This window comes from Bos taurus, chromosome 17, assembly GCF_002263795.3.
Source record: "Bos taurus isolate L1 Dominette 01449 registration number 42190680 breed Hereford chromosome 17, ARS-UCD2.0, whole genome shotgun sequence".
NCBI lineage: Eukaryota > Metazoa > Chordata > Mammalia > Artiodactyla > Bovidae > Bos > Bos taurus.
This window is the reverse complement of record NC_037344.1, coordinates 57,084,754-57,101,574: the sequence shown is the minus strand read 5'-3', so window position 1 is coordinate 57,101,574 and position 16,821 is coordinate 57,084,754. Positions and strand designations below refer to the sequence as shown.

The following is a 16,821-nucleotide window of genomic DNA, read 5'->3' as shown; positions in this document are numbered from 1 at the left end:
GGATGGAGGAGCCTGCAGGGCTGCAGTCCATGGGGTCGCTGAGGGTCAGACACGACTGAGCGACTTCACTTTCACTTTTCACTTTCATGCATTGGAGAAGGCAATGGCAACCCACTCCAGTGTTCTTGCCTGGAGAATCCCAGGGACGGGGGAGCCTGGTGGGCTGCCGTCTATGGGGTTGCACAGAGTCGGACACGACTGAAGTGACTTAGCATAGGATAGCATAGCAAGGCCAAACATGTAGCTCCCTAAACTACTTACATTATAGTCAATTTGAATTTTAAAAGTAAATTTCTTTTTTTTTTCAGCAGGGGGCTTCCCTGGTGGTCCAGTGGTTAAGAATTTGCCTTGCAATACAAGGGATACTGGTTTGATCCCTGGTCCGGGAGGATCCCACATGCCGTGGAGCAACTAAGCTCATGTGCCACAGTTATTGAGCCCACACACTGTGACTACTGAAGCCCGCAGAGAGTAGCTTCTGCTCACCACAACTAGAGAAAGCCCGTGTGCAGCAATGAAGACTCACCACAGCCAAAAAATGAAATAATTTTTTTTTTAAAGTAAATTTCATTTTAAGTAAACTTAAACTCTCTTTCCTAAGTGGAAATTACAAAAGTTGTCTATGTAGATAATACATTTATTATTTCATATACATATATATTTCTGTATTTGTGACATTTGCCCTTCTAGAACTTTGACTAAGGGAAATAGCTGGGCACCCTTTGGTTATCTAATCTCTGTTCACTTGCCTTGAACTTCTGGACAAATGTTAATTAACAGCAAAACCTTCCTAATTTGAACAAGTTGGGGAAGTCAAAGCAAATGGTAGGTTAATATGTTTTAATAAATGTACAGTTGACCCTTGAACAACATACTGGTTAGGGGGTACCAGTTCCTTCATGGTCAAGGCTAATGCTGACCACAAGCCTTACTCATACCATAAACAGTCAATGTATATTTTGTATGTGATATTTTTATTTTTAAAATTCTGTATGTTATTTATTTACATACATTTTATGCACTCATGTCTTACCTTTTTCTTAATTTTTTCTATATTTCTAGGTTATATGGTTCATGTGCCAGTTTTTTCAAATTGTCACAAATATCCAAAACATTTTTCAATATATATACTGAAAAAAACCCATGTGTAAGTGGAGCTGCACAGTTCAAATCAAGGGTCAGCTGGAGTTGCTTAATTTCTGGAGTATGCAGAAAGTTCTAGTAAGCTCATAAAATTTTAATAAGTAATGATGGAGTGTAAAAAAGTGGCCAGTATCATAAGTAATTAGTATTAGCTGTGAACTCATGCAAAAAGCTTACTAACACAGTGCTTGAAAGTTGCTCTTTTGAGCTGGTCAATAAGACCTCTGCAAAGGTGTACACTTTTACCCCCTTGCTACCTGTAGAATATATGTCTTGCTTTTGCTTTTCTGCCTCTGTTTCTCTTCTTTCTGGTATTGGCACAATTATTTTCCTTTGGAAAGCTGCCCCGCCCCAATTCTAAGCAAACAGGGTTGGAATGGAGCTATGGAGGGGATGAGGACCCAGGCTGGTCAGAGTGATAATGAGTGGGTTAAGGCGGGGCCCACAGTTGGTCTGGTTTAGTGAAAGGCAGTCCTTGTATTCCGCTGGCAACCCCTCCTCCTGCTGGAGTTGCTAACCTGAACAAATTCAGGCCTGAAGTAGCTGGTGGCTGTCATTGGTCAGCTATTGCTGCATAAGAAATCACCACAGACTTTGCAGTTTAAAATAATATTACTATATTATATATCATCTCACAATTTCTGTGCACCAGGAGCTCTGCCTCAGGGTCTTTCAAAAGACTGCAATCAATGTGTCAGACTTCCCCGGTGGTCCAGTGATTAAGACTCTATGTTCCCAATATAGGAAGCATGAGTTCAATCCCTGGTGAAGATTTGGCATAAGCTGGGGTCTCCTTGGAGAAGGAAATGGCAACCCACTCCAGTGTTCTTGCCTGGAGAATCCCATGGACGGAGAAGCCTGGTAGGCTGCAGTCCGTGGGGTCGCACAGAGTCGGACACGACTGAAACGACTTGGCGGCGGCGGCGGCGGGGTCTCCTTGTCAGGATCCCAGTCTAGCTGGGACAGAGTGCTCAAGTGTCAGGTGTGCAAGTAGCCAATTAAAGCTACAAGCTGAAAATGAAAAAGTTAAGCCTTTGATCATTTGCTTAGATGGTTTAGAGAAGAGACTGAAACTGGAGGAAGTACCTACTCTCCCCATTGAATTTTCCCCTATATACATCTCAGGGTTGAAGAGATTTTATAGCCCCTGGGACTTTCAGGGTGGGGACGGAGAGAGAGGAGGGATAGGAGTAGAAGAATACTGGGTATGAGGTCAGAGTGAGCAAGTGACTGCAAGGTCATGCCCCACCCTCCCCCATAAGAAGGCCTTGGCAGAGGTGCCTGGAGAGGACCTCTGCCTAGGACCTCAGATAAAGGGACCCAGGAAGCAAGGAGCACAATACACATGAGAGTTTGACAGGTAAGAGGGGCTGAGTCCTTGAATGCAACTCCCTTAGAGACAGCAATCTGCTGCCCATGCACCAGGTCTGGTGTGGGAAGGGCAGCTTTCCTCCCAGAGGCCTGCCAGGTAAAGCCTTTGAATTGCCTATGGCCTGAGAAATTACACGTAGGTTTTTCGCTGGAAGCCAGACAGTTCATTCATCTGGAGCCTTGACTGGGGAGCAATCTGCTTCCAACCTCACCCGGTGGTTGTTGGCAGGATTCAGTTCCTGGTGGGACATTGGACTGAGGGTTTCAAGTCTTCACTGGCTGTTGGCCAAGGGCCACCCTCAGTTCCTTATCACATGAGTCTTTCTACTTGGCAGGCGATTTTATGAAATTTAACCAGAGGAGATGGCAATAGAGTCTGCACCAGTAAGAGCTAAGTCCCAGTCTTATATAACCTAATCACAGAAGTGACCTCCATTAACATGACAGCGACAGTGACAGTGTTAGTCACTCAGTCGTGTCTGACTCTTTGTGACCCCATGGACTGTAGCCCATCAGGCTCCTCTGTCCATGGGATTCTCCAGGCAAGAGTACTGGAGTGGGTTGCCATTTCCTCCAGTCTATTGATTAGAAGCAGAGAAGGCAATGGCACCCCACTCCAGTACTCTTGCCTGGAAAATCCCATGGATGGAGGGGCCTGGTGGGCTATAGTCCATAGGATCGCAGAGTCAGACAGGACTGAGTGACTTCACTTTCACTTTTCACTTTCATCCATTGGAGAAGGAAATGGCAACCCACTCCAGTGTTCTTGTCTGGAGAATCCCAGGGATGGGGGAGCCTGGTGGGCTGCCATCTCTGGGGTCGCACAGAGTCAGACACGACTGAAGTGACTTAGCAGCAGCATTGATTAGAAGCAGGTTACTCAAGGGGAAGGGATTGCACAAGGCTGTGAATACCAGGAGGTAGGGGGATCACTGGGGCTGTCTTAGAAGCAGCTGACCACAATGACTGTCTGGTAACATTAAGGGAGAGTCTACTTGGGATTGACACCAGCCCAGAGGCCAAGAAAGTTGACAAATAGAAGGGATACTTAGGGCACCATTTAAGCCTGTGGACCCAGATACTTCTGAGGTCAACTATCCATTGGCATCCTAGTACCAGAACTAATACCTTTTCTTCTTTAAGGATTCCATTTGCACTGCATTTTAGTCACTTGCAACTGAAAGAGTACTGATTAACATAAAAATAACGTGGGCAGGTTCTTTTGGTTTCCTTGGGACAGAGAAGTGCTGAGGTCACCTTAAGAATAAGGTGTTTCTTTTGGTGGCAGGAATGTAAATTGAGAAATTTACTGTGGAGAACAGTGTGGTGGAGGTTCCTCAAAAAAATAAAAATAGAGTTACCACATGATCCAGCAATCCACTCCTGGGCATGTATCTGGACAAAACCATAATTTAAAAAGATGCCTGCACCTCAGTGTTCATAGTAGCACTATTCACAGTAGGCGATACATAGAAACAACCTAAATGTCCTTGGACTAATGAATGGGTAAAGATGTGGTGCATACATACAGTGCAATACCACTGGGCCATAAAGAAGAATGAAATGATGCCATTTGCAGCAACATGGATGGATTTAGAGAATATTAAGTAAGAAAAAGACAAATACCATATCTGTCACCTACATGTGGAATCTAAAATATGACACAAACTTATCTATGAAACAGAAAAAGACTCACACAGAGAACAGAATTGTGGTTGCCAAGGGGATGGGGGTGGGAGGGATGGATGGGGAGTTTGGGATTAGTAGATGCAAACTGTTATACAGAGAATGGATAAACAACAAGGTCCTAGTGTATAGCACAGGGAACTATATTCAATATCTTGTGATAAGCCATAATGGAAAAGAATATGAAAAGAATGTATATATATATATATATATATGTAGCTGAATCACTTTGCTATATAGAAGAAATTAACACAACATTGTAAATCAACTATACTTAGTTAGACAAAATAAATTTTAAAAACCAAAATGTTTGCTGAAAGGGTGCTGGTGGTCTGGAACCCACCTGGAGCCTTTTTGTGGAGTGGTCAGCTCTGGAGAAGGGAAGCCATCTCTTCGGTACTCACTGTTCTCTGTGAATCTGCTGTTTTCCCACTATCTGTGGGCCATTTCTTCTCCATACTATTTACCCTTTTACCCACACTCCCTGTTGCCTCCGATTTCTAGCCTGCGCAAGACTCCTTTAATGGCCCCTTTGCACCATCTGTACATCTTCTCCTTTCTGCACTAGCTCCTACCAGTTACTTACACCTGCCTGTTCCTTCTCATATACTAGTGCAGATTCAAGAGGTCGAATCTGATTGGTGTGCATCACCTTTTTTGAGCCAGGCTAGTTCACAGGTGGTTTGACAGGCCTGTGCACTGCCTATCAGGTGGGGCAGGAATGGACTCATGAGGGCTTCCCAGGGGCTGTGGGCAGGCTGGGCATTCTATGGCTTCTCTTGTTTAAGGCATAAGGCAAGGGACTTCCCTGGTGGTCTAGTGGAATCTACCTGCCAAAAGCAGGGGACATGTGTTCAATCCCTGGGCAGGGAAGATCCCAAATACTGCAGAGCAACTAAGCCACAACTACTGAGCCCATGCGCCGAAACTACTGAAGCCTGCATGCCTAGAGCTTGTGTTCCGCAACAAAAGAAGCCACTGCAATGAGAAGCCCACATAACGCAACCAAGAGTAGCCCCCTCTGGCTGCAACTGGAGAAAGCCTGGTGCACAGCAACAAAGATCCAGTAAAGCCAAAAATAAATAAATAAATCTTAAAATAATAATAATAAAAATACAGATTCCTGGATACAGAGATTAGGATTTTTAAAAAAGACATAAGGCAAGCCATTTTTCATGAAGATAGTAAAGATTCCAGTTTGAATAATCACTGTCTTGATAGTTTAAGGTCTGAAAGAATGAGGCTTCACTTAGTTTTAGCATGACTTGGGAGACCTTGTTTCTATTTCTAGCTACTTTTTGATGAGCAGATCATCTGCAGTGATCAAGGACTCATTCTGTTGCAAATGAAAATCATTCAACTTAAATAGGCACACGTCCAAAATGGAATTTGCTGGCTCCTGTATCTGAAAAGTCCAAGGGTAGATCTTGTTTCATGCTTGGCTCCATCTAGGGGTCAAACAGTGTCAATGTCATCATATCATGATGACTATCTCAGAGATACTTTCCTCTGTATTGGCTCCTTTCCCAGGCAGCCTCTTTGGTCCTGGTGGGAAGATGACCACCAACATCTCTAGGCTGACATATTCTATCTTCAGCAGCACTGCTGGAAGAGAGATTCACTCTTCCCAGTGTCCTGGAACTGAGTCTCACTGGTTTGGCTTGACACACCTGTGCTTCCCTGAACCAATGGCTAGACAAGAGGGATCCAATGCTTTGGTTGGCTAGAGTTGGGTCACGTGATTATCCCTGCAGCCCCACCTAAACCACAGGAACTGAGAGTGACAGAAGGATGATTCCAAAGGAAGAGTGGGGAGATATTAATTGAAAGAGAAATGGGTGTTGGCAAAGGCAACACCAGTGTCTGTATTCCTTAATCTATTGTTGTTTCCCAGTCTCTGAAAGCACATGCCAATTGCAGAGTAACCATGTAAGCAATCTCTGAGCCTAAAAACATCTGCAGGTGACTTCTAGAATTTGCTTATATTTTTAATTGAAGTAAGATTCATGTAAAACAGCAAAATGGCTGAGGAGGCCTTACAAATAGCTGTGAAAAGAATACAAGTGAAAAGCAAAGGAGAAAAGGGAAGATATTCCCATTTGAGTGCGGAGTTCCAAAGAATAGCAAGGAGAGATAAGAAAGCCTTCCTCAGTGATCAGTGCAAATAAATAGAGAAAAACAATAGAATGGGAAAGACTAGAGATCTCTTCAACAAAATCAGAGATAGCAAGGGAACATTTCATGCAAAGATGAGCACAATAAAGGACAGAAATGGTATGGACCTAACAGAAGCAGAAGATATTAAGAAGAGGTGGTGAGAATACACAGAAAAACTACAAAAAAAGATCTTCATGACCCAGATAATCACGATGGTGTGATCACTCACCTAGAGCCAGACATCCTGGAATGTGAAGTCAACTGGGCCGTAGGAAGCATCACTACGAACAAAATAGTAGAGGTGATGGAATTCCAGTGGAGCTATTTCAAATCCTTAAAGATAATGCTGTGAAAGTGCTGCACTCAATATGCCAGCAAATTTGGAAAACTCAGCAGTGGCCACAGGACTGGAAAAGGTCAGTTTTCATTCCAATCCCAAAGAAAGGCAATGCCAAAGAATGCTCAAACTACCACACAATTGCACTAATCTCACACGCTAGTAAAGTAATGCTCAAAATTCTCCAAGCCAGGCTTCAGCAATATGTGAACCGTGAACTTCCAGATGTTCAAGCTAGTTTTAGAAAAGGCAGAGGAACCAGAGATCAAATTGCCAACATCTGCTGGATCATCAGAAAAGCAAGAGAGTTCCAGAAAATCATCTATTTCTACTTTATTGACTATGCCAAAGCCTTTGACTGTGTATGCTATGCTATGCTAAGTCGCTTCAGTCGTATCTGACTCTGTGCGACCCCATAGATGGCAGCCCACCAGGCTCCGCCATCCCTGGGATTCCCCAGGCAAGAAAACAGGAGTGGGTTGCCATTTCCTTCTCCAATGCATGAAAGTGAAAAGTGAAAGTGAAGTCGCTTCTGACTTTTAGCGACCCCATGGACTGCAGCCTACCAGGCTCCTCCGTCCATGGGATTTTCCAGGCAAGAGTACTGGAGTGGGGTGCCATTGCCTTCTCCATTTGACTGTGTGGATCACAACAAACTGTGGAAGATTCTGAAAGAAATGGGAACACCAGACCACCTGACCTGCCTCTTGAGAAACCTGTATGCAGGTTAGGAAGCAACAGTTAGAACTGGACATGGAACAACAGACTAATTCCAAATAGGACAAGGAGTATGTCAAGGCTGTATATTGTCACCCTGCTTATTTAACTTATATGCAGAGTACATCATGAGAAATGCTGGGCTGGAGGAAGCACAAGTTGGGATCAAGATTGCCGGGAGAAATATCAATAACCTCAGATATGCAGATGACACCACCCTTATGGCAGAAAGCAAAGAAGAACTAAAGAGCCTCTTGATGAAAGTGAAAGAGGAGAGTGAAAAAGTTGGCTTAAAGCTCAACATTCAGAAAACTAAGATCATGGCATCCGGTACCATCAATTAATGGCAAATAGATGGAGAAACAGTGGAAGCAGTGACAGACTTTATTTTTTTGGACTCCAAAATCACTGTAGATGGTGATTGCAGCCATGAAATTAAGACTCTTACTCCTTGGAAAAAAAGTTATGACCAACCTAGACAGCATATTTAAAAGCAGAGACATTACTTTGCCAACAAAGGTCCATCTAGTCAAAGCTATGGTTTTTCCAGTAGTCATGTATGGATGTGAGAATTGGACTGTGAAGAAAGCTGAGCACCAAAGAATTGATGCTTTTGAACTGTGGTCTTGGAGAAGACTCTTGAGTCCCTTGGACTGCAAGGAGATCCAACCTAAAGTTGGATCCTAAAGGAAATCAGTCCTGAATATTCATTAGAAGGACTGATGCTGAAGCTGAAACTCCAATACTTTGGCCACCTGATGTGAAGAGCTGACTCATTTGAAAAGACTCTGATGCTGGGAAAGATTGAAGGCAGGAGGAGAATGGGACGACAGAGGATGAGATGGTTGGATGGCATCACTGACTCAATGGACATGAGTTTGAATAAACTCCAGGAGTTGGTGATGGACAGAGAGGCGTGGTGTGCTGCAGTCCATGGGGTCACAAAGAGTCAGACACGACTGAGCAACTGAACTGAAATGAACTGAAGATTCATGTAACAAAAATTAACCATTCTTAAAGTGTGGAGTGGCTTTCCTGGTGGTCCAGTGGTTAAGACCCTGAGCTTGTGCTGCGTGGGGCTCAGGTTTGATTCCTGGGTGGGGAACTAAGATCCCACATGCCGCTTGATGTGGCCAAAAAATAAATAAAAATTAAAAAATGAATCGTGCAGTGGCATTTAATACATTCACAGTGCTGTATAACCACCACCTCTATCAGGTTTCAGAACATTTTTATCACCTCAAAATAAAACTGTAGTAGTTTCCCATTTCCTACTCCTAGGCATGGTGACCATCAGTCTGCTTTCTGTGCCTGTGGATTTACCTATTCTGGATATTTCACATAAATAGAGCCATAAAATATTTGATTTTTGTGTCTGGCTTCTTTCACTTATACCAGGGTTTTCAAGGTTCATTTACATGGTAGCATATATCAGCACTTCATTCCTTTTCGGGGGGTGGTGCTGCTGCTGCTGCTGCTGCTGCTGCTAAGTTGCTTCAGTCCTGTCCGATTCTGTGCGACCCCATAGATGGCAGCCCACCAGGCTCCCCCATCCCTGGGGTTCTTCAGGCAAGAACACTGGAGTGGGTTGCCATTTCCTTCTCCAATGCATGAAAGTGAAAGTGAAGTCACTCAGTTGTGTCTGACTCCTAGTGACCCCATGGACTGCAGCCTACAATATTCTATTGTGTTATTATATTAGACCATTGTGCAACCAACCTCTGGGACGTTTTCACCTCGCAAAACTGCAACACTATTCTCATTAAACAACTCCCTATCCCCTCCTCCCTACCTGGTTCTTGGCTACACTATTCTATTTTCCGTGTCTATGAATTGACAACACTAGATATCTCATGTAGTGGAATCATACAGTATTTGTCCTTTTGTTTCTGGCTTATTTCACTTAGCATAATGTGCTCAAGTTTCATTCATGTTGTAGCTTACGTCAGCATTTCCTTTATAAAGCTGAAGAGTATTTCATTGTATGTATACACCACATTTTGTCTATTCATTCATCTGTCGATGGACACTGGCTGCTTCTGCTTCTTGGCTATTGTGAATGAGGCTGTTGTGGACACGATTTACAAAGATCTCTCTGAGACTCTGCTTCCAGTTCCTTTGGATCTACACTCAGAAGTGGGGTTGTTGAATCATATGGTAATTCCATTTTTAATTTTCTGAAGAACTAGAATTTCCTTGTTTTTAAAATTAATTTTCTGCCTCTTTCCTGAACTATTTTATGCAGAAGGTGCCAATGGGAATGAGTGTGTTTTAAAATGTTTTGAAATTCTCGGAGAGGAAAAGCAAAAATCTCAAAAAAAAAAAACTAACAAGTGGAATGATGGAAACCAGTTGAAGGTCAATTTCTAGAACAATGTCTCAGTCCATCTCCTTGGCCAAGAGCCAGAGCCTGGACCCCTGGAGTCACAGTTCCAAGGTCACTGAAATGGCCTTGATGACAGTTTATGAACTCAAGTTTTGGCCACAGGTGGGAGATTTATCTTTGTTCAGGCCTCCCTTATGAACACTTTCTCTAGCAGAAGCACTAGAGTAAAACTGGAATGAAGCCATTCCGCTGAATAACCACATCAGTGAATTTCCTGCCCTTACTCAACAAACAAAAACAGCCTGTGGTTTTACAGGCTCATTCATTCTAGTCTACCCAGAGCAGCCCTACAAAAGCTCCTTGCCCAGACTCACAGACAATTTACAACCCAGAAAGGCAAATGTACAGAGTAGATGTGTGTCCATAAATACTAACATTGTTTTTCTTTTTAAAAATTGCTTTTTCCACCTCCTTTAAGACCTCTACTGTGACCTGAGTCAGCAATAAGTGTCAGGAGCTAAAAAAGTCCCCCAGGGCTGAGCTTTTACCTGGATTTTTAAAGCACTTCTTGGTTTCTAGACAAAAACAAGGCTTTCTGGAGGCATCTGCAAGTGTGCCTGGCTCCACCGCTCTGGCTGGCAGAAGTCCTCTCCCCACATACAAGATATGTTCTCCTTTCAGTTGGATTTCAGCCTTTGGCGAGTCCCTGAGGCTTTCTGAACATCAGTTTCCTAAACTATGGGAGGGTAAATGAGAACCAGTCTCAATATCTAACAACAAATGCATGATCAAATTATTCATGACATCATAATTGACAGTTGTTTTAAAAAACAATTTTTTCAAATGTATTTAGTAACAGAAAATATTCAACATAGAATATTAAATAAGAGATAATACAGAAGTTTGTGTTCTTATGTGGATCGAATATATTCTATATATATTGTTAAAATCATGAATATAAAACTTCATGGAGATAGAAAGGAACATTGAAAGACAAATGAGAAGGTAAAACAAAAACAAGCAAACAAAAACCATGAGAGAAGGATGTCCCCGGTAGTCCAGTGGTTAAGAATTTGCCTTGTCTGAGTCCCTTCGCTGTTCACCTGAAACTATCACAACACTGTTAATCGGCTATGCTGTGCTGCGCTGTGCTTAGTCACTCAGTCCTGTCTGCTCTTTGCAACCCCATGGGATGTAACCTGCCAGGCTGCTCTGTCCATGGGATTCTCCAGGCAAGAATTCTGGAGTGGGTTGCCATGTCCTCCTCCAGGGGATCTTCCCGACCCAGAAATTGAACCCGGGTCTCCTGCATTGCAGGTGGATTCTTTACCAGCTGAGCTAACATAGAAGCCCATTAATCAGCTATACCCATAACACATGTATACCTGTGGCGGATTCATTTTGATATTTGGCAAAACTAATACAATTATGTAAAGTTTAAAAATAAAATTAAAAAAAAAAAAGTTCAAAAGAAAAATCTGCCTTGTAATGCAGGAGACGTGGGTTTAACCCCCGGTTGGGGCACTGGGATCCCCCATGCCACAGGGCAACTAAGCCTGAGCACCACAACTGCTGAGCAGGCCCATCCTGTGTGCCGCAACTCAGACTCAACACAGCCAAATTAAAAAAAAGAAAAGACACAACAGAATAAATCTGTTGATCATAAGGTTTCCTTTTGGCTTAAAAATCAGTCAGTCACAGAGACTTCACACAGTATGGAATATGGTATCCCAAACTTAAAATGCAAATGTTTGGCTCACTTCTATGATTTTTGTCCTTAGGAGAAAACAACCAACCAAGTAAGTGTACACGTAAAGAATATGTACATGTAAAAGAACACACATTGTGAGATGTTTCTAGAGCCTACTAGTGAGATCACCTAAAGTATTCCCAAATGGCAAATGTTGTGTTTAAACAAGGGATTGATAGACACAATAGAATCCTGTGCAGCCATTAAGAATGTTGCTGTAGTAGTTTATTCACGGACATGACAGGAGGAAGTGAAGAACAGCAAATTACACAGTAGCATGCATGTATAATTTGACCCAGTTCATATTGAATCCAAATTATCATATATGCATATTCACATTTATATACAACGAAGTCTGGAAGGAAAATCATAAGATGCTCATTGCTTTTGGTTGGTTGGATTATTAATCAATTAGTTAATTAATTTTATGTTTGTATTTATGAGTTTTATATAATGTAAAAATAGTAATAGCCTCCCATTAGGAGGTGCTCGGAGAAGGCAATGGCACCCCACTCCAGTACTCCTGCCTGGAAAATCCCATGGATGGAGGAGTCTGGTGGGCCGCAGTCCATGGGGTCGCTAAGAGTCGGACAAGACTCAGCGACTTCCCTTTCACTTTGCACTTTCATGCATTGGAGAAGGAAATGGCAACCCACTCCAGTGTTCTTGCCTGAAGAACCCCAGGGATGGGGGAGCCTGGTGGGCTGCCGTCTATGGGGTCGCACAGAGTTGGACACGACTGAAGCAACTTAGCAGCAGCAGCAGCAGCAGCAGCAGGAGGTGCTAGGTTGTGTATGAAGCATACCACCTGTGTTTCATTTAATTCTCACTATGATCATTTCAGGGGTGTTGACAAACCCATTTTAGAGATAGGAAAACTGAGGCTTAGTGAGGAAAGGTCATATTCTGTATAACTTTCTTATTGTTGCTACAACAAATTACCAGAAACTTAGTGGCTTACAGCAACATGAATTTATTATCTTACGGTTCTGGACGTCAAAAGTCTGAAATGGGTCTCACTGGGCTAAAATCAAGGTGTCAGCTGGGCTACATTCATTCTGGAGCCTCGAGAGGAATCTGGTTCCTTGCCTTTTTCAGCTTCTATAGGCTCCCTGCACTCCTTGGCTTCTGGCCCCTTCCTCCACCTGCAAAACCAGCAATGGCTGGTCAAGTTTTTCTCACGTGGAATCCCTCTCCTTCTAACAAGCCTGCCTTCTTCTCCATTTAAGGACCTTTGTGATTACATTGGGCCCACACAGATAATTGAGGGTAAACTCCTGATTTTAAGGTCAGCTGATTAACAACCTTATTTCCATCTGGTATCACAATCCCCCCTAGTCATATAAACGGAATATTTTCACAGACTCTGGGAATTAGGATGTGGCCATCTCTGAGAAGCCATTCTTCTGCCTGTTCCCCTTGCCCAAGGTTTCACAGGTACTAGGTGATGAATTAGAACTGTGAATGCATTCTGATTTCCATTCCTGTGCCCTTAGATTATGTTATTTGGCTGATTAACTGTGTATCAGTGGTTGTGGTTTAGCCACTAAGTCGTGTCTGACTCCAGCAATCCCATGGACTGTAGCCCACCAGGCTCCTCTTTCCAAGGGATTTTCCAGGCAAGCATACTGGTGTGGGTTGCCATTTCCTTCTCCAGGTGATCTTCCCAGCCTAGGGATCGAACCTGAGTCTTCTGCATTTTAGGCAGATTCTTTACCACTGAGCCTTCAGAGAAGCCCACTTGTATATTAAAGATGGTTAAAATTTTTTTATATGTTAAAAAAAAATAAAAGGACTTTCCTTTCGCTGTCCTTTCAGCTTTTTTTGCTATGTCATCCATCTGCCCCTACCTAAATCTCCCATTCTAGCAAAACCAGTCTGCTCACTGGTCCAAGCCCAGCATCCTCAAACACACCCCAAGCTTGCTTCCACTGCAGGTGGTCCTCATACTGTCTCTTAAACTTGGGAGTGTCACTCTTGGTCATCTGAGAAGCTGATGACAAGATGGGATTCAATGTGCAAGGAATTTATTAGGAGATATGACTGAGAAAAAAAGGGGAGAGAACCTGAGTGAGGGAAGGTAGTAACCTAGCCTGAGGTGCAGTTCCAAGGAAACAGGCAAGCTGGTTCTGACCACAGAGAAGCCCTGAGCCTCCCAGCTGTGGCAGCTTAACCCTGCCAAGTTTGGTCATGGGCTGGGGGCAGTCTGCCAAAGCATAGTCTTGGCCTCAAAGCAGAGACCAGCAGTGAGGGCCCTGGCCAACTTCTCTCCCTGCAGTCAGAGGTGTGAGAGTTGCATTCTCATGGCAGCCGGGCAGGGTCGTAATGGTGATTTACTGTATAAACCTTCACCAGTGGAAAGTTATCTGGAGTCAAAGACCATGCTTGCCTCATCTACTGCCAGCACTTCCAGCTAAAGCATGCTTAAGGACTTTGTGTCCATCTGACACTGGGGGCCAGGTGGGCTTTCAACCTGCTTTGTCACTTCTACTTCTCCAAGTCTCAGTTTGTCTATGAAACGGGTGAAGAGCACTGCCTCACACACTGGATTGGTGTGAGGCTGAAATGAAACTCTGAGCATCAGGGTCTTTGGGCAAGGCCTCGCATGGGGAAGTGATAACCATGAGGTGACGGAAGTTGTTCTCACTGGAGCACACTGACTTGCACGCAGTGCTTAGTAATGATAATTGTTGTTACTGGGGTATACCTACAGTGGATGCTTGGTAAATGTTAGTCATTCTTGGAATGAACTGACCTATAGGGAGCATGCACTTGGTAATGGCAGCAGTCCTTATGGGAACAGGCTGATCTGCACACAATGGATGGTAGTAAATATAGTTTGGCTGGTTCCAACTTCCCTGATAGCTCAGTTGGTAAAGAATCTGCCTGCAATGCAGGAGACCCTGGTTTGATTCCTGGGTATAGAATATCCTCTGGAGAAGGGATAGGCTACCCACTGCAGAATTGTTGGGCTTCCCTTGTAGCTCAGCTGGTAAAGAATCTGCCCACAATGCGAAAGACCTGGGTTCAATTCCTGGGTTGGGAAGATCCCCTGGAAAAGGGAAAGGCTACCCACTCCAGTACTCTGGCCTGGAGAATTGAAGGAATGTACAGTGCATGGGATAACAAAGAGTAGGGCACAACTGAGTGACTTTCACTTTCAACTATTGTTTTAATGGAAGTGGTTCTAGTTCTCTCTCTCACACACACATTCATTTCAGTTTGTAAAATGAAAAAACAACCAAAAAAGCACAAATGTCCAACATAAAGAAGTGAATAAATTGTGGTGCATCTAAACCATTAAAGTAATGAAGTTTTAAAAAAATTTTTTTCAGGGTGTGGATCATTTTTAAAGTCTTTACTGAATTTGTCACAATATTGTTTCTGTTTTATGTTTTGGTTGTTTGGCTGCTAGGCATGTGGGATCTTATTTCCCCAATCATCAGGAACTGAACCCACACCTCTTGCATTTGGGGAGAAGCCTTAACCAATGGACTTAGAGGGAAGTATCATGAAGATCTATTTTTAAAACAAATATTCTACAATGGTAAAGTAAATGTAATTGTTTTGGTGAACAAACGAACAAAATTATTTCTATTCATAATTTTAAAATTGGAAAGATATGTCCCAAATTGTTACCAATGTTTATGTCTAAATAGTGGAATAGAAGCAATTCTTAATTATTTCTTTGGATTTTTTTAATCTTAATTTTCTACAAAGCACTTGTATTATTTCCTAGTAGTAACTAAAAAACAACAAACAACTTGGGGGGAGGGTAGTGATCAATGTCAAAAATTGTCCTATGGTCTCTTCAGTCGTGTCCCACAATTAGCAACCCACGGACAGTAGCCTGCCAGGTTCCTCTATCCATGGGATTCTCCAGGCAGGAATACTGGAGTGAGTCGCCATGCCCTCCTCAAGGGATTGAATCCAGGTTTCCTGAATTACAAATGGATTCTATAACGTCTGAGTCACCAGGGAAGCCTTAAGGTCACATTAGGTAAGGACTAGTAAATAGTGCCCATCATATTTAGCAAAAATAAAGCTGGTGGCCACAACGAAAGCAGTTTTGAGGCAGAGTCACTCGTCAACAAAGGAGGAATAGTAACTATGGTTTGTTGACTAAAACAAAAATGCACAGCATAGCTCTGAGGAACTGCTTGGAAGAGGAAGGGGGAGAAGCCAGTACATATGTAATTTTGGCTAAAGGGGTATGTGCGATCAAGCTTAAGTCTTAGTATAAGGTTGCTTCTAGGAGCAAATAGTTCATGATTTTAGCGCTTTTTAAAAGAAGTATGGAAAGATGCAAGAATCTGGATTAATTTAAAAAAATTCTTAGAATATATCTAATTATCTAATAGTTTTGCCTTTTCTTCCCCAAAGCACAAAGTGCCTCGTTCTGTCCCGAATACCTCTCAGGGTACCTATATTGTAAATCGGGGACTGCAGTGGCTGACTTCATTCTTTTAAAACCGGATGGTAGCAACTATACTCCAATAAAAATTAATTAAAAAAACACACACACACTAGATGGTGAGCAACATTCCTCGTTTCACAAGTTAAAAAATAATTTCTCAAAAAAAAAAATTTTCCCCCAAATCTTGGCAAGACCAAGTGCGGATAGGAGAATCAAACGCTATGTGCAAATATTCTTGCCAGTTGAGAAAAGCGCAGACAGAAAGAAAGTGAAGTCGCTCAGTCGTGTCCGACTCTTTGCGACCCCATGGACTGTAGCCTACCAGGCTCCTCAGTCCATGGAATTTTCCAGGCAAGAGTACTGGAGTGGGTGGCCATTTCCTTCTCCAGGGGATCTTCCCGACCCAGGAATCAAACCCGGGTCTCCCGCATTGGAGGCAGATGCAAGAGGGGATAGGAGAATCAAACGGCATGTGCAAATATTCCTCCCGGTTGAGAACAGCGCTGACAAGCTCCCCGCAAGACCGTCTCCAGGCCGTTACCGAAGCCAGTGAGCATGCGCGAAAGTACAACGAGGCGGGGCAATGTGGGTTGCTTTAAGAAGTGCGAGAGAAAAGCGAGGCCTTACCATTTCTGCATTTATAAGGTTGAACAAAGAAAAAGGCAAAAAGCTTAAAAAAAAAATCGAAAGTAGCTCAATTGCAATTCTTGAAACAACAGTCTTGCAAGCTCAGTCATAACTCTTCGGAACTCCTACAGCAGCGAGTAGCTAGATCTCCCTCTGCAAAAAGAAAGGCCAAGCTTGGTGCATTGACCCAGGAGCGCCGGACGGCCCGCGATACAGGGCTCGACCAATCAGAGAGCAGAGTGGGGCCCCTCCCCGCCGGTGACTGGAGGAGCAGGGATGAGGCGGGGCGG

The 16,821-nt window shown here is 43.3% G+C and overlaps 1 long non-coding RNA gene across 1 annotated transcript; it reads right to left on the bottom strand.

Annotated features, from left to right (window-relative positions):
- Positions 1 to 1,743: 1,743 nt before the first annotated feature.
- On the bottom strand, positions 1,744 to 16,724 carry LOC107133301 (uncharacterized). Its single transcript, XR_001502215.3, has 3 exons — positions 16,532 to 16,724; positions 10,286 to 10,473; positions 1,744 to 2,154 (listed from the first exon to the last, which is right to left on the bottom strand). It is a non-coding gene; the product is annotated as an uncharacterized lncRNA (long non-coding RNA).
- Positions 16,725 to 16,821: the final 97 nt, after the last annotated feature.